The sequence below is a fragment of the Orcinus orca genome, chromosome 19, assembly GCF_937001465.1.
Source record: "Orcinus orca chromosome 19, mOrcOrc1.1, whole genome shotgun sequence".
In the NCBI taxonomy this organism is placed as follows: domain Eukaryota; kingdom Metazoa; phylum Chordata; class Mammalia; order Artiodactyla; family Delphinidae; genus Orcinus; species Orcinus orca.
In genome coordinates this window covers 43,449,314-43,475,559 of record NC_064577.1, presented here as the reverse complement: position 1 = coordinate 43,475,559, position 26,246 = coordinate 43,449,314, and the positions used below count along the sequence as shown (strand labels likewise).

General features: G+C 42.3%; 1 long non-coding RNA gene across 4 annotated transcripts; it reads right to left on the bottom strand.

The window, feature by feature from the left end:
- Positions 1 to 504: 504 nt before the first annotated feature.
- Positions 505 to 26,218, bottom strand: LOC117197735 (uncharacterized). Of its 4 annotated transcripts, XR_007473702.1 has the most exons (5): positions 26,021 to 26,218; positions 25,095 to 25,209; positions 21,336 to 21,434; positions 17,078 to 17,300; positions 505 to 6,054 (listed from the first exon to the last, which is right to left on the bottom strand). It is a non-coding gene; the product is annotated as an uncharacterized LOC117197735 (long non-coding RNA). The 4 variants fall into 4 exon arrangements; XR_004478569.2 differs by lacking the exon at positions 17,078 to 17,300 and having other exon boundaries at positions 26,021 to 26,207; XR_007473703.1 differs by lacking the exons at positions 505 to 6,054; positions 17,078 to 17,300 and adding an exon at positions 6,068 to 12,558 and having other exon boundaries at positions 26,021 to 26,209.
- Positions 26,219 to 26,246: the final 28 nt, after the last annotated feature.

The window sequence follows — 26,246 nt, the reverse complement described above, 5'->3', positions numbered from 1 at the left end:
GCCTTCAACATCAGTTTCAAGCGTGTAACTCCAGTTCCACTAACATGAGTCTTACCTGTGGAAGATGGTGAAGGAGTTCCAAAAACCAGGGAGACAAAAAGTTGGAGAGTAATCCATAGGAAGCTGATGCCATGAGATCCCAGCTTCACTCTTTTCTCTAACTTAAAATGGCTGTTGGAATGACCGTTGGAAATGTGGGGAGTAGATGGAATGTTGCCTACCCCTCCTGTGTTCTTCATGAAAGAGAGTAGATTAATTCCATATGCTTTATTTAAAATGTATACTGGGCTTCCCTGGTGGCGCAGTGGTTGCGAGTCTGCCTGCCGACGCAGGGGACACGGGTTCGTGCCCCGGTACGGGAAGATCCCACGTGCCGCGGAGCGGCTGCCCGTGAGCCATGCGCGTACGGAGCCTGTGCTCCGCAACGGGAGAGGCCACAGCAGTGAGAGGCCTGCGTACCGCAAAAAATAATAATAAAATAAAATAAAATAAAATGTATACTATACTGATGGATAATAACTATATTTGATGTAACAGGTGATATATGTATGTGTGTATATATCTGTATGTGTTCATTTATTTATTTATTTGAGAGTGGCAATATGACATTATATACATCCAAATATAGCCAAAGAAAGGTCCTCAGAGTCGGAAAGAGTTTTATTTCTCTTGGATCTTTCCATCAGGAAGTTGAAAAAGTCATGCATTTCCACCTGTCTTACTTCCTTTCTAGACCCTCCCCCCGCCCCTTTTTTCAGTACTTCTGCTTCCTTTTTTACTACTACTACTCCGGGATTATTTACCAATCCCAAGTGACTGGGCAACTACATGACTAAACCCAGGCCCTTTGCTGGTGATCTTCAAGTTGAGATGAGCCTGTTTGACCCTGTCCTCTTATGAAGGATCAGCGGCTGGACTCCTGAGGACATCACTTAGGGAGTAAGGCCAACGCCCCCTGCTGCAGGGAAGAATGCATATGTCTGTGTCTGATGCGTGGGTCTCTGGAATGCTGCTATATTTCCCACGGAATCCCAAGACTTTAAAGGTTACAGTGTTCTGGAGCTGGCATGCTGGAATTGACTTAGCAATGGTGTTGCCTTGATTTCAAATCCAAAAAAAAATAGTGAGGGCTTAGGTTGAACCAGACCAGTGAAGTAGCCAAAAGGATTAGTCTCAGCAACTTGGCAACAGTCAGATAGCCTCAGTTTCTCCACCCTTGGCTCTATTTCTATTTGTTTTTTAAATCCCTGACAAGAAAGAATTTACATCAGAATTAGTCTTCCTTCAAGACCTGACCCCATACCTAGCAAAGAGAATAATCTCACCTCTGTCCAACCCTAGGTTAAGGGTGGGGTGAAGAAAAGATACTCAAAACACTAAGGCCTGCCAACCTGGTGAAATCACGTCTTACAGGATGTGATTTTATGAGAGCAATTTGCCTTTGAAGTTTTAGCCACATCTTAAATAACTGAGGATGAAAATCTGCTGCTGCCAGCCTCCCTACAGGATTTGCATTGGAGTCAAGATTAATAAACACTTGAAAAGCGTAGGGGGAACTAGAAATTGGCTTGTGGCCTGCTTACGCACAGGACTGAACTGAAAGTTATCTTGTCCTCAATAAAAAAAATGCCAGAGCTGAAGAGAGACTGAAAAGTAGGCATCTAGGCCCCTTTCCTTTGCAGATATTCTGCATTTACTAGGAAAATAGTCTTGGTATGGAGGCTAGCCTTTGGGATCTGATGCAGTTTTTTTCCGAAATAAAATCTAGAGGGTAACATCTCTGTATTGTGAATTGACTCAAGAAGAAGCCACAGACACAAAAAACAATTCAAACTGTTCATATTCTTTAGTCCTTGGGAAGCTGTACCAGCAGATTTCTAGATATGGTCTATTTTAGTTCAAAGTGTGATCACACTGTATAAAATATACATTCACTGAGAATGAGGCAGAGCACAGATACCCTGGGGACCTGACATCAGGAATTAGGGCAGGCCAAAAAAAAAAAAAAAAAAAGACAAAACTCTTTAGGCAAAAAGGCATAATTCCAACATTCAGGAGAAATTTGTATTTTTCTTGCCCCAAACCTACATTAACCACTTAGTGGGAACCACAGTTTTAGGAACTTTGCATCAGGAAATCCTGAACTCTTTCTGCCCTGTCCTGATGTGTCTCAGTGCCAAGTGATGCCAAAATATGACATCTTTGTTTGGCCCTATGTACTTTTACTAACATGATTCATCACTATCTTATCTCAATTTAAGAGGATATCATATGTGGAGGGGAGGCTGACAGGATCAAAGGAATTGAAAAGGCAGAAAAGAGAAAAAGGAGACATTGTTTTACAGATTGTGCCATTCTTACTGTCTGACAGAGTAAATCACTTTCTTTAGTTTACAAGCCTCTTTTATTTTTTCCGGGAATTAGAATACTATGGTTCTATCCAGCTTGGGTTCAGACTTGAAGTTTACAAATTGCACTCCTGAAAGCAGACACTCGTTTTATCCTCCTAAACAAGAAGTTAAAATTAAATGGTAAAGTCTTTAAGGCCTTAGTTTTCCCTAACTTTCCCCACCCTCATGGTAAATGGACAGAGAAGCCCAATATGCTGTATTACAAACACTAGGATTCAAACTTAAATTTTAAGGATAGGCAGAGTAAGTTGAAAATGAGTTCCTTTTGCTTTGTTCTTTTTTATTATTTTTATAAGGGGTTTCAAATAAAAAGGATCAGAAAGTGACAGAGATAGACGCAGTAATTTGCCTAAAATTAACTGCAAAGCAGTGACAAAAGCCATGAAGAGAAGAATTTCTGATTCCCAGTCCTGTCTCCTTTCCAAATACCCATGCTGTCCTAAGTAACTGTCAGAGGACAAGTGTTGAAATATTAGGGGGACTACATGCCCTAGATTTTACTGGACAGTCCTGATTTCAAATATTCTCCACTGTTGTCATAGCCATGTAAATGTCCTAGAAATTCCAATATTCTGGCATATGAGTTTAAAGAAAATGAAAGAAGAATTGTGGGCCTCGGAGTCAAGGCAAAGTGGGCACATGATAGCTGGTGTCAAGGCCAGGTAACAGGAAGGAGACAGAAAGATCTGATTGCTAGAATAACCAGGCAGCTCAAATGAAGGTAATAGAATCCCACGCTGCAGAGCATCAGCTGCTGCTAGAAAGAATGCTCCCTCCATGAGCGTTCAAAACAGACTCAGAGCAATGTTGCTGTTTTCAACCTACCTCTGGAGTACTAGTACTCCAGCCTCCATTAAAGAGGATGAGATCTGTCAAATAGGGAGATCTGCCACAGTAACAATTCCTATAAAACCAGAACAATGTGGGTAATCCTTTAGGGAAAGAGGTGGTGGGAATAACTTCATTAGAAAATATTTGCATGCAGCAACTTCGAAGTCTTCCAACTGCTTTACAAAACCAGGTCTGTTCATTCCTCACTAGGACTAGCAAACCTAGCAAGAGAAACAAGTTCTCTAGTTTCATAAATCCATACGGTTAATCCTAGGCTCTTAGCCCCTGCGCAAACAAACCCTAGAGATCCAAATGAAGTATACTCTTTATTTAGTACAACTAATCCATTACCACTCTAAATAATTAGAAATACATTGAAATGCTTTTCACAGTATTTCTTCAGTGTGAAAGAGAGAGTAGAAATCCATGGAGCAGAAGAAAGGTTCAGTTCTTTTCCTTTGACCATGACCATTGCTAACCTTGTAATTCCATGTAGTAACCCTAAAGGCACATTCTCATCAGCCAGGTGGGGCCTCATGTTCTGCAGAGGAGGCTAAATAACTCTCCCCAGTACTAGGGTTGCCAGATAAAGTACAGGACGCCTAGTTAAATTTGATTTCCAGATAAACAACAAATTTTTTTTAATAAATTGTTTATTAGTATAAATATGTTTCAAATATTTCATGGGACCTGCTAATACTAAAATATGCAATATTTGGGGGGGATACTTATACTAAAAACTATTCATTGTTTACCTGAAATTCAAATTTAATTGAAGATTCTGTTAAATCTGGCAACTCCACCAGTAGTCTTTCAGATTTTGAAGATGGCAGACAATGGTTTTTGAACTGTTTGATTTTATTAAAGGGAATTTTAAAGTAGCTTTGTGTGTTTACAAAAATCTTTCTCTTGAGAGTCATTGGCATTCTGTCATGTTTAGTTTTTTAGGTTATGAAACCCCTAAAAAGATTCTCTGACTCTCTTCTTCTAATTTTCATATTCCCCAGGGTATTAACTTTAGCGGAAAACAGCATAGGTTGATATCAACCAGCTCCATAAAAATCAACTTGTCTCTTCAAATATTTCAAATACTTTAAATAGTTTTTCTGAGATTAAATACCCATGTTCAAAATAGGGTGGCGATTGTGCCATATTTTATAAGAGAAATTGCTTTGAGAGTGATGTTGGCCCGATTATGTGGAATCGTAGCCAAATGCTGATCTACCGCACTGGGAAACCAATGATGGTTTTTTATTTCTTTCTCTCACCACTGTTACTATCTTAATATCCTCTTAGCATTTCCACTCACCTGCAAATGATGCAGCCAGACATTATAGACCTGATTCTGCCATTTGGGGAGAGATCAAAGCTTAACCATTTTAATGAAGGGAAAAACACCACTGTGAAGAATAAACATTCAGAGTTTTAATCAAGGAATATCCCAAGAGAATCACATTTTACTATAACCCAGGAAAGGGAAATCTTTTCCATAATTATTAATAATTTGGTTCTTTAGAAAAGTCATCTCCTCTTCACTTGTTTATTAAACATTTACTTAGTGCCTAGAGCAATTCATTGTGTGTGTATAAGCTTTGACTGAAATATAATTTTCATACAATGAAAATGGAGAAATCTTAAATGTTCAGGTCAATGCATATGGACAATTGTAACCACTGTGTAACTACTAATCAAAACAAGATATAGAATATTTTCATCACCCCAGAAAGTTTCCTCATAGCCTTTTCAGTCAATCCCCATTCCTGCCCCCACTTCACCCGAGCAACCCAACTACTTTCTGATTTCTGTCACTGTAGATTTGTTTCACCTGTTCCTTGTACTTCATGTCAATGGAATCTTTTAGTATGTGTTGTGTGGGGGGGGGGGGTTGTATGTGTGTGTACGTGTGTGGCTTTATACAACATAATTTTGTTTGTTTTTAAATTTATTTATTTTGTTTTTATTTTTGGCTGCGTTGGGTCTTCGTTGCTGCACGCGGGCTTTCCTCTAGTTGCAGTGAGCAGGGGCTACTGTTCGTTGCGGTGCGTGGGCTTCTCATTGCAGTGGCTTCTCTTGTTGCGGAGCACGGGCTCTAGGCACGCGGGCTTCAGTAGTTGTGGCTCGTGGGCTCTAGAGCACAGACCCAGTAGTTGTGGTGCACGGGCTTAGTTGCTTCGTGGCATGTGGGATTTTCGCAGACCAGGGCTTGAACCCATGTGCCCTGCATTGGCAGGCAGATTCTTAACCACTGCGCTACCAGGGAAGCCCCAAAATAATGTTTTTAATCTACACATGTTGTGTGTATCAGTACTCCATTCCTTTATAGTGCTGAGTAGTATGGTAGGACTATACTGTAATTTATTTATTCCTTCTCTTATTGATAGACATTTGTATTATTTCCAGTTTGGGGCTACTATAACTAAGACTACCTATGAGTATTCTTGTTCAATTTTATATAAATATGTCTTCATTTCTCTTGGCTACATACTTAAGAATGGAATTGCTGTGTCACGGGTTAAATATATATTTAATTTTATAAGAAATAGCCAAACAATTCTCCAACATGGTGGTACCTTTTTACACTCCCACCAGCACTATATGAGGGTTCCAGTTTTTCCACATCTTCACCAACATTTGGTGTTGTCTTTTTTTAGCCCTCCTAGTGGATGTAAAATGGCATCTCCTTATGGTTTTAATTTGCATTTTTCTGATGATTACTGATGTTGAGCATTGTCACAGGTTGAATTCCCTTGGAAGCAGACGCACTGGGAGATTAGTTGGCAGGTTTTTTAGGGAGTGCACTTGGGCTCAACATCTGTGGAAGAGAAGAGACAGAGCATGATTGAGCAAGGGAAGAAGTTGAGCTATTATACAATGTAGTGTCAGAGGCCTCAGCTGACCTTACAGAAAGCGCTGAAACTGGGATGAGCCGTCAAAAATGTTCTGAGTTTGGACAAGTGGCTGGGTTTTTGTACCCCCATGTTGATTAGTCACTGGATGTAGACCACTGCGAGATGAGGCTCTTGTTTATTAAACATTTACTTAGTGCCTAGAGCAATTCATTGTGTGTGTATGTGTGTATAAGCTTTGACCTTGGGAAAGTCAGGGCTCTTCAGCAGAGGCAATCACTGAAGTGGACTGATTGAAAGCTGTCTGCTGGCAGCCTTTCCAACAGCTGAGGAGTAAGTCCTTCATTCCAAAAGGAGAATCAGAGTGGCACATCATAGCATTTACTACAAGCACTTTTCATGGCTTATTGGCCATTTATATCTCTTTTTTTGTGAGGCATCTTTTCAAGTCTTTCGCCCATTTTTTAATTGGGTAGCTCAACTTTTTGTTGTTAATTTATAGGCACTCCTTAAATTATCTGGATATGAATCCTTGGTCATGTATATGTAAAATGAAAACTGTTTTCCCAGTCTATCATTTGTCTACTCATTTTCTTAGTGATGTCTTTTTTTTTTTTTGGCTGCGTTGGGTCTTTACTGCTGCGCCTGGGCTTTCTCTAGTTGTGGCAAGTGGGGGCTACTCTTCATTGTGGTACGCGGCCTTCTCATTGCGGTGGCTTCTCTTGTTGTGGAGCATAGCTTTAGGGTGCACGGGCTTCAGTAGTTGTGGCTCGCGGGCTCTAGAGCACAGGCTCAGTAGTTGTGGCACACAGGCTTAGTTGCTCCGCAGCATGTGGGATCTTCCCAGAGCAGGGATTAAACCCGTGTCCCCTGCATCGGCAGGCAGACTCTTAACCACTGTGCCACCAGGGAAGTCCCAGTGATGTCTTGTGATGAGTAAATATTTATAATTTGGATGAAGTCCAAGTTTTCAATTTTTCCTTTAATGGCTAGTGCTTTTTGTGTCCTGCTGAGAAATCTTTGCTTCCTTCAAGGTCACAAAGATACTCTTCTGTACTTTATCTAGAAGCTGTATGGTTCTTGTGCTACTCACTTTAAAAAATAAGGTTTAAGGTAAGGAGGTTTCTGATTATAAAAGTATTACTTGATCAATGTAGGGAATTCATAAAATTTAGATGAGCATTAAGAAAATAAAAATAATCAGTAATTCTAAACATATCACTGTTAATAATTAGTATACTGACCTCCCGTCTTTTTTGATGATACATAACAATACACACACACACACACACCATGTTGGGATCATAACCTATTTCACTTAATATATTATTCAAGTATTCGTGTTATTAAATATTCTTCAGTATGTCAATGGCTATAGACATGCGCTAACTTATTTAACTTATAAACTAGTTAACTTATTTAACTAATTTCCTATTCTTGGATATTCAGAGTGTGTCTAATTATGTTTACTGTTTTAAATATAACCCCTATAAAACCAAGCTGACGGGTAGCTCAAGCTAAGATTTTACAGAAACATCATTCCAGCATTTAAAAATAAAAGAAAGAATCAAGGAAAAAGGAGGAGAATGAGAAGAAAAAGAAAAGTAAATCTTCACTTTCTCAAGATAAAACCAAAGGGAGGGGCCTCCCTGGTGGTGCAGTGGTTGAGAATCTGCCTGCCAATGCAGGGGATAAGGGTTCGAGCCCTGGTCCGGGAAGATCCCACATGCCGCGGAGCAACTAAGCCTGTGTGTCACAACTACGGAGTCCGTGCGCCACAACTACTGAAGCCCGCGCGCCTATAGCCTGTGCTCCGCCACGAGAAGCCACCGCAATGAGAAGCCTGCGCACCACAATGAAGAGTAGCCCCCACTCGCCGTAACTAGAGAAAGCCCGCACGCAGCAACGAAGACCCAATGCAGCCAAAAATAAATAAATAAAATAAATAAATATATTAAAAAAAACAAAACCAAAGGGAGATTCCATTAATAAGACATAGCAAAGCTTCTCAAAATCCTCTCTTCTCTTCTCCCTCTTTCTCTTAATACTTCATGCAGAGGACAGTTGTTTGAAACTTCCTCCCAACTAGCTCGGCTTTTCCTGGTTTCTCCATTTCCTTCCTTCCTTTTCCCATCATCTCTTTGGTCCCTGACGCCAAACAGTCTGATAAAATTCTTCCCACTCTCCTATAAATATCTGCCTTTTTCAATGTTAATTAAATTGAAGCTCCATTGCATTTTCTCCAGGACCCAATACCCTCACTTTACCAATCGAGCAGCAAAACATTCTTTTTGCCTTGTGGGAGAGAGGAAGGTTGTGAAAATTCATAATTACCATATTATTTTCTGTCATATAAAGGAGTGGTCCCCAACCCTATTGGCACCAGGGACCGGTTTCACGGAAGACAATTTTTCCACAGAGAAGGTGGGTGGGGATGGTTCAGGTGGTAATGCAAGTGATGGGGGGCGGCAGATGAAGTTTTGCTCACCTGCCGCTCATCTCCTGCTGTGCAGCCCGGTTCCTAATAGGCCACGGACCGTGGCCCCAGGGTTGGGGACCCCTGATATAAAGAACTTATATGAACAAATTTATAGATATAGATATACAATATCTTTTTCCTCCTACATGTCATTATTTCCTTAGGCTCAATATCTAGAAGTAAAATCAGGGATCAAAGAGCATGAACATTATTTTTTATAATATTTACTTTCTCTTCTGCAAATATAATCCCGCCAGTTATGTACTCTTTTTTTGTTTTTTAAACATGCCACATTTAAATTTGTTTATTTATTTATTTTTGGCTGCACTGTGTCTTCGTTGCTGCATGCAGGCTTTCTCTAGTTGCAGCGAGCGGGGGCTACTCTTCCTTGCAGTGCGTGGGCTTCTCATCGCGGTGGCTTCTCTTGTTGTGGAGCACGAGCTCTAGGCGTGAGGACTTCAGTAGCTCTAGGCTACTCCAGGCGCGAGGGCTTCGGTAGCGGGCTCAGTAGTTATGGCTCGCAGGCTCTAGAGCACAGACTCAGTAGCTGTGGCTCACAGGCTTTGTTGCTCAGCGGCATGTGGGATCTTCCCGGACTAGGGATCGAACCCATGTCCCCTGCATTGGCAGGCAGATTCTTAACCACTGCGCCGCGAGGAAGTCCCAGCACGAACATTTTTAAGGCTCTTAAAAATGTTGCCAAACTGATCTCCAGAAATGTACAAATTTACATTCTTTTGAGCAAAATATGAGAATATCTGCTTCCACACCCTCCAGCATCATGTTATTAGCTTTGTTTTCTTTTAATCTGTCAGTTTGGTAGGCGAAAGTGGTATCCCGTTGCTCTTTATTTGCATTTCTTTGATTCCTAGTTAGGAAGAACTTTTTTTTTTAGCATTGGCCACTTTTATTGCTTTGGTGAATTGCTATGCACTTTATACTATGTATTCCTTCACTTATCTCCTCAAGTACCACATGAAGCACATGGTATTATTCTCATTTTGGAAAACTGAGAAATGCATGGATTAATTGACTTGCCTGGGATCTCAGTGGCTAGTAACTGGCAGAGCCAGTGCAAGAACCCAGGTTAACCTGACACAGGACAGGCACTCTTTCCACCTCAACACTCAGTCTTCCCATGATCTCTTTCCATAAACTCCAGGGCTGATGTAATTTAACCTAAAGAATGGCTGGAACAAGACAAGTCTAGAGCTTGAGTTCCCATTTAGTTCTTCCCTAACAGATGGTGCATAAATTGGCCCACTCAAGAGCAGATGAGGGGACTTCCCAGGTGGCACAGAGGTTAAGACTCCACACTCCCAATGCAGGAGGCCCGGGTTTGATCCCTGGCCAGGGAACTAGATCCCGCATGCATGCTGCAACTAAGAGTTCACCTGCCGCAACTAAGGAGCCCACGAGCCACAACTAAGGAGGCTGCAGGCCACAACTAAGACCCGGCGCAACCAAATAATAAATAAATTAATTAATTTTAAAAAAAGAGTAGATGAGTTTCCATCACCTGTTTCATTTAAATATTGAGAACTGTGCATAGCAGCAATATTCACAATAGCCAAAACATGGAAACAACCTAAATGTCCAGCGACAGATGAATGGATAAAGAAGATGTGGTGCATATATACAATGGAATACTACTCAGCCATAAAAAAAGAACAAAATAATAACATTTGCAGTAACATGGATGCAACTAGAGATTATCATACTAAGTGAAGTAAGTCAGAAAGAGAAAGACAAATACCGTATGATATCACTCTCATGTGGAATCTAAAATATGGCACAAATGAACCTATCTACAGAACAGACATAGAGATCAGATTTATGGTTGCCGGGGGGGTGGGGGGAGGAGAGGGATGGACTGGGAATTTGGCGTTGGTAGATGCAAACTATTACACTTAGAATGGATAAACACCAAGGTCCTACTGTATAGCACAGGGAACTATACACAATCTCCTGTGATAAACCATAATGGAAAAGAATATTTAAATAAGAATGTGTATATGTGTAAAACTAAGTCACTTTGCTATACAGCAGAGATTGCCACAACATTGTAAATCAACTATATTGCAATAAAATAAATAAATAAATAAATGAATATTGAGAACTGTGAAAAGACATTATTTTCTCTGTTTTATTTTATTTAATTTATTTATTTTGGGCTGCTTTGGGTCTTCGTTGCTGTGCACAGGCTTTCTCTAGTTGCAGCAAGCAGGGGCTACTCTTCGTTGTGGCACGCGGGCTTCTCATTGCAGTGGCTTCTCTTGTTGCGGAGCACGGGCTCTAGGCGCGCAGGCTTCAGTAGTTGTGGCACGCAGGCTCAGTAGTTGTGGTGCACGGGCTTAGTTGCTCCGCGGCATGTGGGATCTTCCCGGACCAGGGCTTGAACCCGTGTCCCCTGCATTGGCAGGCAGATTCTTAACCACTGCGCCATCAGGGAAGCCCCGTTATTTTCTCTTGATGGTCATCAGACTCTCCCACCTTTCCAACAGGGCCACCCAAATCTGTCTCTAGAACCTCTCCGTGCCTTAATTTCTTCATCTGTAAAATTAGGTGTTGGACTAGATAAACTTTTAATTTCTTTCTAGTGCTTACATTATAGTTTTCTAATTTTCTGTGTAAAAAGTATGCTTCCATCCATCAGCTATGGCTAATGAAGGCTGCATTTGACAGTTTGTGAAGTTTAGGAAATTCCTTTTAAGAATGCTTTTTTCCTTTTCGACCTGCTTTTCTGTCCTTCTCACTGTCCTGTCCCCTTGATATGTTGCCTGTTTTCCAAAGGATCTCTATGTCTCTCTTCTCTGTCCCTGTCGCTCCCTGCTTGGGTTTGGATATTTCACCCCCCCCAGTTTTGTCGCCATGGTCACACTCTGTATGTTTCTACTTTTACCCTAGACTCTTTTGCTCTGGACTCTTTACCATTCTCTTTGCATCTATTTTCTGTGTTCATCTCTGTAGAAGTTACAAGATAGCCATAAAGTCTGGAAACATAGATAACAGTTTATATTTTTACAGATTGAACCCCCTTGTTTACTTCTTCTGGGGTATGTATGTTTATACAGTGAAAATGAAAATCAAAGATAAATTATACGAGACAAGGTATCACAGACTCATTTGCAAGGAATGGTAGAAACTGTGCATTAGCACTGCATGTGCTGTGGGTCGTTGGCCCATCGCATCGAACGAGGCATCCCTAGTGAGGAACGTATTGTGTAACGTTACTGAACATAGCATGTTTCGTATTGTAATATTCACAAATCTTTTCAGTATATTCACTCACGTTTCCAGATTTATGGCCACTTGTAGTTCATTAATGAATTTTTTTTCCTGCCTTTCCTTTCTCTGTGTTATCCATATTTCTTCATAAGTATGCTCTTCGTTAGAACTGGCCCCTGTTTTAATGACTTAGCTTTGAAATAGAACAAAATGCTTAAGTGGAGTCTATTGAGAACCAGAAGTTGTAGAACAGTTGAGTTTTATTTTGGCCCTTCTATGTTTCTATCCACAGCCAGAATTTCTGTCCCAATTAAGAAGAGGAAGTTACTCAAGAGAGGCCCCTTAGCAACTCTCAGCACCCATTTAATAAAACAGCACATCAACCATGGGCTTTTGACTTTACTGAAACAATCTGTGAAATTATTAAAAACAATAAAAAATATCCCTGTTGAGTATTATTTCCTGAGGCCTTTATTTTATTTTTTAATATATTTATTTATTTAATTTATTTTTGGCTGCATTGGGTCTTCATTGCTGCACGCAGGCTTTTCTCTAGATGCAGCAAACGGGGGCTACTCTTCCTTGTGGTGCACGGGCTTATTGCTGTGACTTCTCTTGTTGTGGAGCATGGGCTCTAGGCACACAAGCTTCAGTAGTTGTGACTCATGGGCTCTAGAGTGCAGGCTCAGCAGTTGTGGCCCACTGGCTTAGGTGATCCGCGGCATGTGGGATCTTCCCGGACCAGGGCTTGAATCCGTGTCTCCTGCATTGGCAGGCAGATTTTTAACCACTGCACCACCAGGGAAGCTCTTCCTGAGGCCTTTAAATGTTTATCTATTATTCCTTTCTTTCCTTATTTTGCAATATCATTGAGAGACAAGAACTTATTATTCCCACAGCACAAATGAGAAATGGAGGTACAGATAGGTCGTGAATTTCCAAAGTTCTCATTAAGTTGGACCAGATCTGAAGCCAGAGACTGGGTCTCTCTGCTGATTGAGTCTCTTGACCAGGCCTTTTTATCCTACAAGAAGCTGTCTAGTTAATGTAGAAGATGTGGCTTGCTTATTCATTGCTCTTGGAAAATGAACCTGTTTTTCTGTTCCTCCCTGAAAGAAAGAAAGAAAGAACGGAAGAAAGGAAGGAAGGAGGGGGAGGGAGAAAAGAAGAAAGAGGCGTTCTCTGGCAGTCCAGTGGTTAGGACTCGGCGCTTTCACTGCCAGGGCCTGGGTTCGATCCCTGGTCAGGGAACTAAGATCCTGTCAGCTGCACTGCAGGAAAAAAAAAAAAAAAAAAAAGGAAAGAAAGGAAGGGAAAGGAAAGGAAAGGAAGAAAGAAAGAGAAAGAAAGAAAGGAGGGAGGGAGAAAGGAAGGAATAAAGAAAGGAAGGAAGAAAAGAAAGGATCCGTAGCAGCCTGCCATCATCTGGAATGGCTCAGGTGATAGCCAGCCACTTAGGGGCAGGGAAATTGTTGTGGTCACTGGTGATTTCCGTCATTTTTCCTACTACCAGCTGTCATCACAATTTCCAGGAAAGCTGCCAGGAAAAAGTAGGAATTAGCATTTCACAGATCGCCCTCCCCCCACCATTATGGATCTTGGAACTTTTCCTGACTACTCTTTGCCCTCATACCTTCCTTCCCACACCAGTCCAGATAAACAGGCGAGGTATTTGACCTCACCTGCATTTGAAGACCTCAGTACTTGAGAAGTTACTGCCCTTCCGTCAGAAATCCTTACTGAGACTGAGTTATGATTTCTTTCCCTAATCTGGATCGTTTCCTTAAAATTAAAACACCCAGGGATACGGACTTTATCCATACTTTCCCTTTTCCCTTTCTCCTCTTGCCCTCCCCCACTCCAAACAATGCAGTCAAGGTTCTAACTATTAAGACACTTATCACACTGTAGGTAACTGGTAATGGAAGTGCTTATCCTCACTCTAGAGCTTGTGACTTATTCATGTTGCACCCTTACACAGCACAGTGCCTGGCCCATTGTTGGGACTCAATGAATGTTGGTTGAATAGAATTTGCCTAAATTAGCCTCAGGCACCTCCTGAATTTCACAGTGTACCGAGCTCTAGGGAAAATTAGACTGACTAAGCCAACTGCTCCCTTCCTGTCTGGGGAGACCCACCCAGAGACCAGAACAGGAGGCCGCACCTCTGCAGAGGGAGAGAGAGGGCTTGACTGATGTCCCCCTCTGCCTGTGATCCCACCCCACACTTTTTCCTCTGTAAATATGGCCATCCTGAAACTTGTTTTTTCCAGACACGTTTGTGGGGCAGAGCTACTAATAGAACATGCTGTGGGCTAGATAGGGATCAGGGTAGAGACCATAGCCTGAATTATATCATAGGAAGCACTAGGAAAGTTAGGTTAGAATTTGATAAGAACCTAAGTAGACTAATCTCTGAAGAGAGATATCTGTCTGTAGGGGTTAAGAGTATGATCTCTAGAGACCTGCAATCTAGGTTCAAATAGTATTAGTGCAGTTTTTAAACTGTGTGACCTTGGAAAAGCTACTTAACCTCTCTGTACCTCAATTTCCTCACCCATGAAGTAGGGATAGTAATAGTACCTGCATGACAAGGTTGTTAAAATAATTAAATCAGTTAATACATGTTCGTGCTCAACATTGTTATTACTAAAGAGGATGGCTTTGGATGGCAGCAGGTTTAATATGCTGAGGTTTGTATGTGCAAATGCAGGGATGGGGAGAGTTAATCATTAGGGTCTGGAGACAGTGGAATTACTTTGTACAAATGAATGAGAAGAATTTGGAGTTCAGGGTGGGATAGAAAGCAGAGGAGACAGTAAGGAGAAGAAATGAGGGAGAAGAGAAAAATTAAAAGCCATTTCAAGTTTCCAATAGTATAACAGCAAGATATCTTTTAAGAACAGGTATATTGGGCTTCCCTGGTGGCGCAGTGGTTGGGAGTCCGCCTGCCGATGCAGGGGACACGGGTTCGTGCCCCGGTCCGGGAGGATCCCACATGCCGCGGAGCGGCTGGGCCCGTGAGCCATGGCCGCTGAGCCTGCGCGTCCGGAGCCTGTGCTCCGCAACGGGAGAGGCCACAGCAGTGAGAGGCCCACATACCGCAAAAAAAAAAAAAAAAAAAAAAAAAGAACAGGTATATTTAATTCGAAATTATTTATGTTGCTGAGCTCTAAACCACCAGTAAGTAAAATGGTACAACTTGGAGAGCAGTTTGGCACTATCAAAATAAAAAGGTACATATCTTTTGATCCTTCAATTCTATTTCCAGGAATTTATCCTACCTTGGTACTTGCAAACAGACTCATGGCCTCTTTGTAATGCCAAAATTTGGGGAACCACCTAAGTGTCCATCAGCATAGTCTATCTATGCAGTGGAATACTATGTAGCCATTAAAAAGATTGAGGCAAAGTTATACATATTATTTATGGTTAATAGCCAAGCTCAAAAGAAGAGAGTTCTATTGTAGGCAGAGGGAGAGCACCAAGAGCCAACTGGAGGAGCAATGCCCAAGTCCAAGCTGGAGTCTACATCCTAGAAGAATAGGGACATCATGCCTGGAGTGGCTGGTGGGAGTAATGAGAGTTGGGAATCACAAAGGCTCTGCAGAGTTGCACGGAGGGAAGAGCAGCATGAGAGCAGGTGGGGAATTAGCAAGCGGGCAGGTCGTTGATGATTCCTTTAAAAGCAGCTGGTGTTTGTAGGTCCCATACAGAAATCGGTAGTTGTGTGATGCCTGGGTCTGGTTTGCTTAATGGACCAGGGACAGATCAGAGCAAGGTAGTAAAGGCGCAGGTAGATGGGGCTAAGAAAATGAGCCTGGGAGTTGTGGGTGGATAATCACAGTTATGTAGATTTTTAACTAGCTTTTCAACTGACCTCAAAGGATATTGATTTAAAAAGTTGATATCAATAAAGAGAGGGGCCTCACTGTTGTATTAGATATTTTTAAAATCAGTAGCTTAGATAATGATAGAAGCAAGATTTAAAATCATCTTAGACAGAGAAAGACAAATATCATATGACATTACTTATATGTGGAATCTAAAAAAAAAAAGATACAAGTGAACTTATTTACTAAATGGAAATAGACTCACAGACATAGAAAACAAACTTATTGTTACTAAAGGGGAAATGGGGGACAGATAAATTGGGAATGTGGGATTAACTGATACACACTACTATATATAAAACAGATAAACAACAAGGACCTACTGTATGGCACAGGGAGCTATATTCAATATCTTGTAATAACCTATAATGGAAAAGAATCTGAAAAAGAATATATATATATGTATAACTGAATCATTGCTGTACACCTGAAACATTGTAAATCAACTATCCTTCAATAAAAAATAAATAAATAAAAAAAGAATAAAATCATCATGACAGATTAGAACAAAGTGCCAAAATCAACATGATGAAATTTGACAGGGATAAAGTAAAGACTCACATTTAGGTTAAAAAAAAAAATCAATTTTACAAGGAAGGCATGGGACTGGCTTGACGGCATTTTACGTGAAAAAGGTTTAGGACTCACCAAACCCAATGCAGTCACAGTTTCATGAAAAGACACAAGGTCAGATCAAAAGAGATAATAGCATCACTGTGCTTTAAACTGACCAATTCTGGATGCCTCATATTTATTTATTTGACAAATACTATAATTTATTATTTTCTTCTAATGAACACCTCCCATGGGCTTTTTTTTTTTTTTTTGAGCGGAGAAAATTTTTAGTTTTTTTTTTTAACATCTTTATTGGACTATAATTGCTTTACAATGGTGTGTTAGTTTCTCCTTTACAACAAAGTGAATCAGCTATACATATACATATATCCCCATATCTCCTCCCTCTTGCGTCTCCCTCCCACCCTCCCTATCCCACCCCTCTAGGTGGACACAAAGCACTGAGCTGATCTCCCTGTGCCATGTGGCTGCTTCCCACTAGCTATCTATTTTACGTTTGGTAGTATATATAAGTCCATGCCACTCTCTCACTTCATCCCAGCTTACCCTTCCCCTTCCCCGTGTCCTCAAGTCCATTCTCTACATCTGCATGTTTATTCCTGTCCTGCCCCTAGGTTCTTCATAACCATTTTTTTTTTTTAAGAATCCATATATATGTGTTAGCATACGGTATTTGTTTTTCTCTTTCTGACTTACTTCACTCTGTATGACAGACTCTAGGTCCATCCACTGGGTACCTCATATTTTAAAAGATATTGATGAACCAGTGTATGCCCGGGGAGAGATCAGGTTGGAAAAGATCCAGTAACTTACGTGAGGAATAATTTGATGTAGTTTAAAGATATTAAATATTGGGGACTTCCCTGGTGGCGCAGTGGTTGAGAGCCTGTCTGCCGATGCAGGGGACGAGGTTTCGTGCCCCGGTTCGGGAAGATCCCACATGCCGCGGAGCGGCTAGGCCCATGAGCCATGGCCGCTGAGCCTGCGCGTCCGGAGCCTGTGCTCCGCAGCGGGAGAGGCCGCAACAGTGAGAGGCCTGCGTATTGCAAAAAAAAAAAAAAAAAAAAAAAAAAAGATATTAAATATTGGGAAGAAAAGACTAAGGTGGATAAAGAATTGATATCCTCAATTAGCTGTGTTTTTGTTTTCTGTTTTTTTAAGTACGGGCCAACAACACGAAATTGTCAGTATCCAACCATCTTGATCTATAAAAATGCAATTTCAGGCTTCTCTGGTGGCGCAGTGGTTGAGAGTCCGCCTGCCGATGTAGGGGACACGGGTTCGTGCCCCGGTCCGGGAGGATCCCACATGCCGCAGAGCGGCTGGGCCCGTGAGCCATGGCCGCTGAGCCTGCACGTCCGTCCGGAGCCTGTGCTCCGCAACGGGAGAGGCCACAACAGTGAGAAGCCCGCGTACCGCAAAAAAAAAAAAAAAAAAATGCAATTTAATTTGGATCAACCGAATAGAAGACGATGTCAACTCCTTTTGTAATGCTGCAGAGGGCAAATGAGAATCAATGGTTGAAAGAGGGAAGCAAATATTACATCAGCACAGGAAGGAATCTGTCACAATCAGATGCTCAAGAACAGAATGAGCAGCCTCACAGAGTTCTAGGTTCTGTCTCATTGAGAGAGCCCAAGCAGAGCTGGGTGACAGTCTGTTAGGAATATTTAGCATTTTCTGCATTCAAGTGGGAGACTCTCCATGATCTGGCCTGAGCATCCAACCTCTCTACAGTACAGAGACAATACACGAGACCACTGTGACAGCCACCCTGGCCATCCTGTGTTCTCACATTGCTGTGTCTTTGTGCATGTCAGTCCCTTGCTAGAACTGCACATCTCCTTGCTATGTACCCTGCAAATTCCTACTCATCTCTCCAGATGCAACTCAAGTGTGGCTCCACCTGAACTCTAAATGGTGTGTCATACTCTCTTTTATACCTTGTACCTTGTGCTTACTTCTACAGTGGGACTTGTTCTTTTGCAAATGTTTTGTGAACTTCTCTCTTTCCTACTGAATGTGAGCTGCTTGTGGGCCAGAAACATGTCTCTTTCATTTTCCATGTTCCCAGTGATTAGAGCAATGTCTTTGGATGCTCAATATTCACTAAATGAATGAGGCTGGATGTTTTGATTTTACATATATGTATACATAAAATAAAAATTATTACACATATGCATTTTGAATCAAATGTTAATCAAAACTAACATCCTTACTATGTGTAATACACATTGAAATTTTATTTTTAATAAATTTATTTATTCAGTTATTATTTTTGGCTTCATTGGGTCTTCATTGTTGCACGCGGGCTTTCTCTAGTTGCAGCTAGCGGGGGCTACTCTTTGTTGCGGTGCGCAGGCTTCTCATTGTGGTGGCTTCTCCTGTTGCAGAGCACAGGCTCTAGGCGCACGGGCTTCAGTAGTTGTGGCACACGGGCTCAGTAGTTGTGGCTCGTGGGCTCTAGAGCACTGTCTCAGTAGTTGTGGCGCACGGGCTTAGTTGCTCTGCGGCATGTGGGATCTCCCCGGACCAGGACTCAAACCCATGTCCCCTGCACTGGCTGGCGGATTCTTAACCACTGCACCACCAGGAAAGTCCCACATTGATATTTTCTATTTTATTCATTTTAAAAAATGGAAGCCATGATCTAGGTTCCAAAATTAACTTGGGTTCCCAGCCTTACACCGAAACACACTGAACTACAGGGTCAACAGCAGGGATTTGAACAGAAGATATGAGAACTTGATAGAAGCTACAGGCCTTCTTGCCAGAAAGATGCATATATGGACTAAACTGACATTCAATTTCAGAGGCTTCCTGGACCCACTGAAGTCCTTCTGTACATCACAGGTTATGAGAAAGTTCCTTCTAACGCTGCAATCTTATTTTTGTGAGACGCATTAAAGTAGTCTAGGAACATTTCGGAGTTGTCCATACAGAAAGCAAAAAATTGGAAGGGAGGTACATAAAGAACAAAGAATAGAGGGAAAATTCTGAGATGGGATAGGCAAGACAGATAAATACATGTGAAAGGTAAAGGAATGGGGTACAAAATAAATCCTGGCTAAGGGTTAGGAGGAAGGGAAAGGTAGGTGCTGCTAGGCCAGGGTTTTAGGCCTGTGGAATCTGACATTCTTTCCAGACAATGGAGCTTGGGGTTCCAGCCCTGTAGCTTTCTTCTCCCCTCCCTATGGCTCACTATTCCTCCCTCCCATTTTTAGGCAGCCCTTATGGAAACTCTGAAACTCTTTTTCTCTTTTCTTCCAGATGGGAAGCTCTGGCAGAAAGAATGTTTTGGCCTGTGTGCAATGACTCCATTCTCTCTGCCAAGGGATAAAGCTGAAATCTGCTTTCTTGGAAACCAGCTCATGTCTTTAGGAAGCATGACCCTAGTTAGGGAGCAACTGGGACCTTTGCGTAAAGGGGAGATAAGAAAATAATTTTCAGCATCCACTAGTATGGTGACACACAAGGATAGTAGGATGTGACCACCAACAAATGATTTAAAAATGGAATCTCCTGTCTCTAAGATCTAAGCTCACACAGACTACTCCATTGGGCTTCTTTGAATCTTAAATAACTCTAAAGTGTTTTCAACAATCTGTCAGGGAGGCAACAGACATGCAGCTCACATTTTCACAGGACAAACAGTGAAAGGGACATGTATGAGGTCTAGAAGCATAATACAATTGACTTCCTATGGAGCCCTCAGGAATCTGGAGATTTTAAGAACTTTTGTGAGGTCCAGGGCTTCCCTGGTGGCGCAGTGGTTGAGAGTCTGTCTGCCGATGCAGGGAACACGGGTTCGTGCCCCAGTCCGGGAAGATCCCACATGCCGCGGAACGGCTGAGCCTATGGGCCATGGCCGCTGAGCCTGCGCGTCTGGAGCCTGTGCTCCGCAACGGGAGAGGCCACAACAGTGAGAGGCCCGTGTACCGCAAAAAAAAAGAACTTTTGTGAGGTCCAGAAAACTCGGAACATTACTATAGTCCACAACTAGACTGAGGTAAAGAGAATGGAATTTGGGGTGGGGTTAGGTAACCTGAGTTAGTCCCTAGATAGGCCCCTGACTCACTATGTGATAATGGCTGGTCACTTCCTGGCTCAGTGTTCCAGTCCCCGTCCACCCTTTCCCGGGGCCCTTTCCCTGCCCGAGAGAAATAAAACCACAACTTTATTCTTTCTTGAGAAAGTTAACCATGATTGTTTCTATAAAGCTATCTGGAAAATAGCCGATCTCTTAGGGCAGCATTATGAGATGATTTTGTTCATTTTATAACCAGTGTAACCTCCTGGTGGTATATAAAGCCATGAAGGTGGCAAACGTCTTATTTGTTGTTGGGATCCTCACGTGGGCATGGAATAAACAAGTGGTCTGCTTGCCTCTTCTGCCTCTTCTGTCTTTTGGGATGACACTGTTGTGTAGTAAAGCCCTCTGGAGAGAGATCTGGGAGGTAACTGGGTAACACCCAACTAAGTCAGGGAATGAGTCAGGGCTCAAGGACTCGATACCAACCTCTCCCACTCCTGCCAGGAAACCTCTGGGGTGAGACAGAGATGAGAGAGGAGCCGAGGGGCGGGCCTCACAGCAGCCTGCCCTGGGGCCTCTGACTCGTGGTTTCACCCTGGTTTGCCCTGCAGCTGTAACGTGTCTGCTGACACGCAAGCCCTGACATGCTCTTCCTCCCCCTTTCCCAAACTTCTGCTCAGTCTCAGAACTGTCATACAGAGTGAAGTAAGTCAGAAGGAGAAAAACAAATATCGTATATTAACACGTATATGTTGAATCTAGAAAAATGGTACAGATGAACTGGTTTGCAAGGCAGAAATAGAGACATAGATGCAGAGAACTAACGTATGGACACCAAGGGGGAAAAGCCAGGGGGGTGGGGGTGGGATGAATCAGGAGATTGGGATTGACATGTATACACTAATATGTATAAAATGGATAACTAATAAGAACCTGCTGTACAAAAAAATTAAATTCAAAAATAAAAAAGAAAACGCAGGGCAAAATACAAAGGACTTTTTGTCAAGGAGGTGACGAGGAAGTAGAAACTGAACTTACCACTGAGGAAACCAGGATAAGGGAAGGGCAGAAGAGTGCCATGGCTGGGCTGACACAGAGAACAGGCTGAGCAGGACCAAGCAGCACTAGCCTGGAATCCTGTAAGACTCAAGAGCAAAATGGCAAAAAGTCACATTTCTTGTGTGGAGGTACTCAGTTCTCACAAATCCGTCAAAACCATTCCCAGTTTGTGGCAATTCTGAGAAGTCTCCCCTAGCGAAAAAACAATTTGAGGCACCTACCGTGTACCAGTCATATGTTTTCACATAGGAGTTCACTTAGTGCTTACAACAGTCCTACAAGGTAAGTTTTATTATCCCCATTTCACAGATGGGTAGACTGGGCCTCAAAAGACTTAAGGAATTTGCCCATAGAGTTTGGACCTGGCCAGTTGGATTCCCCTATACCAAGCTGCCTTTGATTTGAAGTCAAATCAAATCAAAATAATGTCAAAATAGTAGAGACTTCTTAAGCCTGCCAGGACCAGTAAGGAGCAGACCAGGTAAGGAACAATGAATGGAGACCCCTAAATCTCTGAACGTAGGTACTTAAAAACCCTGGAATTGCTGGGTTTGCACAGGCGTCTATGCAATCTGAGATCCCAGTGAAACCTTGGTACCCTCTAGTGGAAGCTTCCTGCATTCACACGGCTTTTCTGGCTTCAACTGCGAAGAGCTGGAAAGGAAGCCCTCACCCAGCCACTGGAGAGCATCCCCAAAGAATGGCCAACTGGAAGATACATGTTTGTATGTCAGGGCCCATGGAGGGTAGAGGAAAGAATACAGACCAGAGGGAAGGTGTGCTGAGCCATTGGTTCACAAGGGTCCCCAAAGGGAGTCCTTGTTAGGCCTTTGTGCATTATTAATAGGAGCTCAATACACATCAATGGGGGCTGTAGGTTTTTAGGGCTCAAGAGAGTGATTTTTTTTTTAATGGGGGAAATTAGTGATCAGAGATGCAAAGTGACTCCCAAGGCCACAAGGAAGTCAATGTCAGCAATGGTGAGACTAGAACCCATGTCTCCTGCCTCCCAAACCAGAGTTCTTCCCATTGTATCACACTTCCCATTTTTTGGGAACCCAGCCTATAAGAACAAGCTCCCAGGCTCCTGAATCTCATGCCTACAACCCTGCAGGCATTCCTGGAGCTTCTTCCCCAAGTTCCCAGTGCCAAGATGTCAGATTTATTTCTGTCTCCCTCCTCCCGCAGAGGTAATCCCTGGGAATGGAAGTGGGTTAGAAACAGATTACTCTGATCCAGGGGCTTTGTTTTCTCCTCCCTGAACGTGGTGAGGTGGGGGAGGGCCCGGGGTGAGGGAGAGGGGAAGTCACAAATAGCCTGAAATTCCCTTTTAGGATTATCACTTGATTTAGCCAGCTGGGGCGAAAGCGGAGCAAGAAGCGGGGAGGGATTAGTTCTAGACCTAGCTTGAACAGCGGGGTGCATGGGCTTCTTTTCTGGCTGAGCCAGGATGAGCAATATCTCTTCCTTAACATACCTTTAGAAATAAAGAGGCTGAAGCAGGCAGCAAAGGATAAAGGAAAAAGCCTTTGTCTTCATCAGCAGGGATGAATGCAAGGATGGATGAGACAGAAGAGCAGCTAGAAGAAAGTCATGCAGCACAGAAATAAGGAATCACTTTTGGGCATGGAAACAACCTTCATTTCAATGATTTTAACTTTAACAGAGCTGAGAACTGCTCCCTAGAGGAAAAGAGCTAACACACATAGGGCTTCCTGAGGATCTCCAATTCATATCCAGGTTATGGGCTCTTGTGCTTTAGGAACACTGCACTGGGGTGGACTCTGGGACTGCCAATGTTACCTGTGTCCGGCATAAAGAGCAGACACTTACTAGGACTCTGCTAGGCTCCATATATCCCTTCCACGGCTATCACGGGGCTTGGAAGCAGTTACCATAACTAACCAGAGTGGGAACATGTATAAATTCATTTAACGACTTAGTAACAATTCTATGAGTTAGGTACTCAATTACCCCTTCTCTATGGTGAGGAAAAGAAGTGGAGCTAAGATGTACACTCAGGCACCACTATGTGAGAGTCATAGATAGTCAACTCTCCTAGTGACAAAGAAGCTCTGCTAACATTGTTAGCTAAAGATCAGTTGAGAATATTTCTTAGAAAGTCAGAATTCTTGGTTTCTTCTATGTCACCTTATCTTGGACAATTCACTTCACTTCCTTTGCTCTTCACGCGCTCTCTCAAGGGAGGGAAGTACAACATAAACACATGGCAAGCCTATCACTAGCTTCAATCGAAGTATCATATTGTTTACGGTAATCAATAAACATACTGTAATCAGATTCTTCCAATTCTCCAGAGGGATCTTCCGTGTTCAAATCAACAGTGCTTCTCCTAGAATGTAGACTACCAGGCAGAATTTCAGAAGTTCCAATATTTGATATCATCTGCCACTGAGAGGGAAAAAAATCTAAATACAGTACATATCCCACTGCTCATGGGATATCCCATTTTCTTTGGATCCATTTAGAAATTTCAATAAGACAAGTGATTCCAGGAACCCCCCGTATTTGGGGAAACAGGAAATCAACTTTGCCCTCTGCCTCATCATATTTTATCTGGGATTCTACTGATCCACTTATTTTTTCCCCCCATGATCATTTATTGAATAAATATTTGAGTGTCTACTATGTGCAAGACTGTTTTTTTGCAAGGTTAAGCCCCTAACCACCTTATTCCTTCCTCTACACAATGAGTTTCCTTCTCTTACTCTTACTTTGCTTTTTCTGAAATGTGAACTACTTGGGTTGTAGGATTACGAAATATCCTTTTCGTGTTAACTTCCCCAGGCAGACAACTCCCAATTTTCCATGGAGTTAATGAGATAGGAAGATAATACGAATTTTCCAAAACAGCAGCTAATAAAACACACTTATAATTCATCTCAGAATGAATTAAACAAGATTGACTTCCCTTATTATTTCATCCAGGTTGATATGGAACAAGTTTGCATTCCCTGAGAAGCTGACCAGAAGGCAGGCAGAGATGATCTGGGATGTGTTGGCTACCATGTGAGGCAAACATAAAACTCAACAGTGAAGCAGATAATTCCAGAAAGACTATATCAATGTTCTGTATTAATAACCACTCATCATGGATTGGGGTTTCCCCACTTTGTCAGGAAAACCAGTAAAAAAAAAAGTTCATGTTTTATTTTCTGGGGCATAGAGTAGATTGACAAGACTCTGTTAAGAAATAATTAGATACATCTTGGGACTTCCCTGGTGGTCCAGCGGTGAAGATTCCGCACTTGCAATGCAAAGGGCACAGGGTTCAATCCCCGGTTGGGGAACTAAGATCTCACATGTCGCACAGCGTGGCCAAGAAAATGTTAAAAAAAGTTAAAATTCAAAAAAAAGAGAGGGCTTCCCTGATGGCGCAGTGGTTGAGAGTCCGCCTGCCGATGCAGGGGACACGGGTTCGTGCCCCAGTCCAGGAAGATTACACGTGCTGCGGAGCGCCTGGGCCCGTGAGCCATGGCCGCTGAGCCTGCGCGTCCGGAGCCTGTGCTCCGCAACGGGAGAGGGCACAACAGTGAGAGGCCCCCGTAGTGCAAAAAAAAAAAAAAAAGAGAGAGAAATAATTAAATATATCTCATTTAAATGCTTAATATATATTCTTTAATTATCACATATGTATAACACCTAATTTCATGTCACTATTAATGTATCATGCTATAGATTCTATGCTATGGCTAGGACTTGTGGGGGAATTCTTACCCTTGAAGAATATACAGGGACTTCCCTGGCAGTCCAGTGGTTAAGACTCTGTGCCCCCACTACAGGGGGTGCAGGTTCAATCCTCAGTTGGGGAATTAAGATCCCACATGATGCCCTGCGCAGCCAAAAAAAAAAAAAAGGAAAAAAAAATCAATGTGTGTGTGTGTGTACACACACAGTATAGTTAAAAAGTCAATAAGACATGAGATCCCTAAACTCAAAAGTAATCTCTTTCCTTTGATAGTCCTTAGCATTTTACTTGGACCTTAGTAGCTATTCTTTTTCAACCTGTACAGCCCATAGCTCTCAACTCACTGCAAAATACCACAGGTAAATGCTCAATAAACGTTGACAGAATGAGAAAAAACCCAAGGGTACGTATGAAAAGTGTTTGTCATTCAACGATGATTACAGCACTGGATTTTCCAGGATGACCCCAACAACATGAATCCTTTAACCACTTAATGTGAAGCAATACAGCGTAGTATTCAGTGCATGGGTTCTGGAGTTTCCTTGAACCTGAATCCCAGTTCTGCCAGTTATTAGCCGTGCGACCTTAAATAAATTACGTACTTAATTTCTATGCAACATCATATGTAAAAGGAGCATATTGCTCGTTTGTGGTGAAGATTGAGTTAATATATGTAAAAAGTTTAGAAAGATGCCTGGCACCCGGTAAACAATTTCTAAGTATAAGCTATTTTTTGTTAATAAAAATATTATTGTGCCTCATATTATTATGCCTCTGTCCCCAAATGGCAAACAGATAAATGCTTTTGTCAGTCCACGTGTCTTTTGCTTCAATAAACATAGTAGTCATTAATTTCCTTAATTTGCTAGTAAGAAAGAATTCTTCATACGGTACAGATTGCTAAAACTAGACCTCCGGATTAAGGTTACCCAGAATATCGAGGTCGGATACAGACCCAGAAACTAGTCATTTTTGCCCCTTCTAGGATCCAAGAAGGCACTGAAGAAAAATAGTCATCTCAGAAGGGAAACATCTTTTCGTTCACAAGGTTTAGCAACGTCCCACTCTTACTCGAATGCGGTAACTCCTGGCAGCCAGGAAGCCCGGCGCGCAGGCGCAGCTTCGGCTGCACGCCCCGCCTGGCGCGTGACAACCGTGCTTCCACCCTACCCCCAACGCCG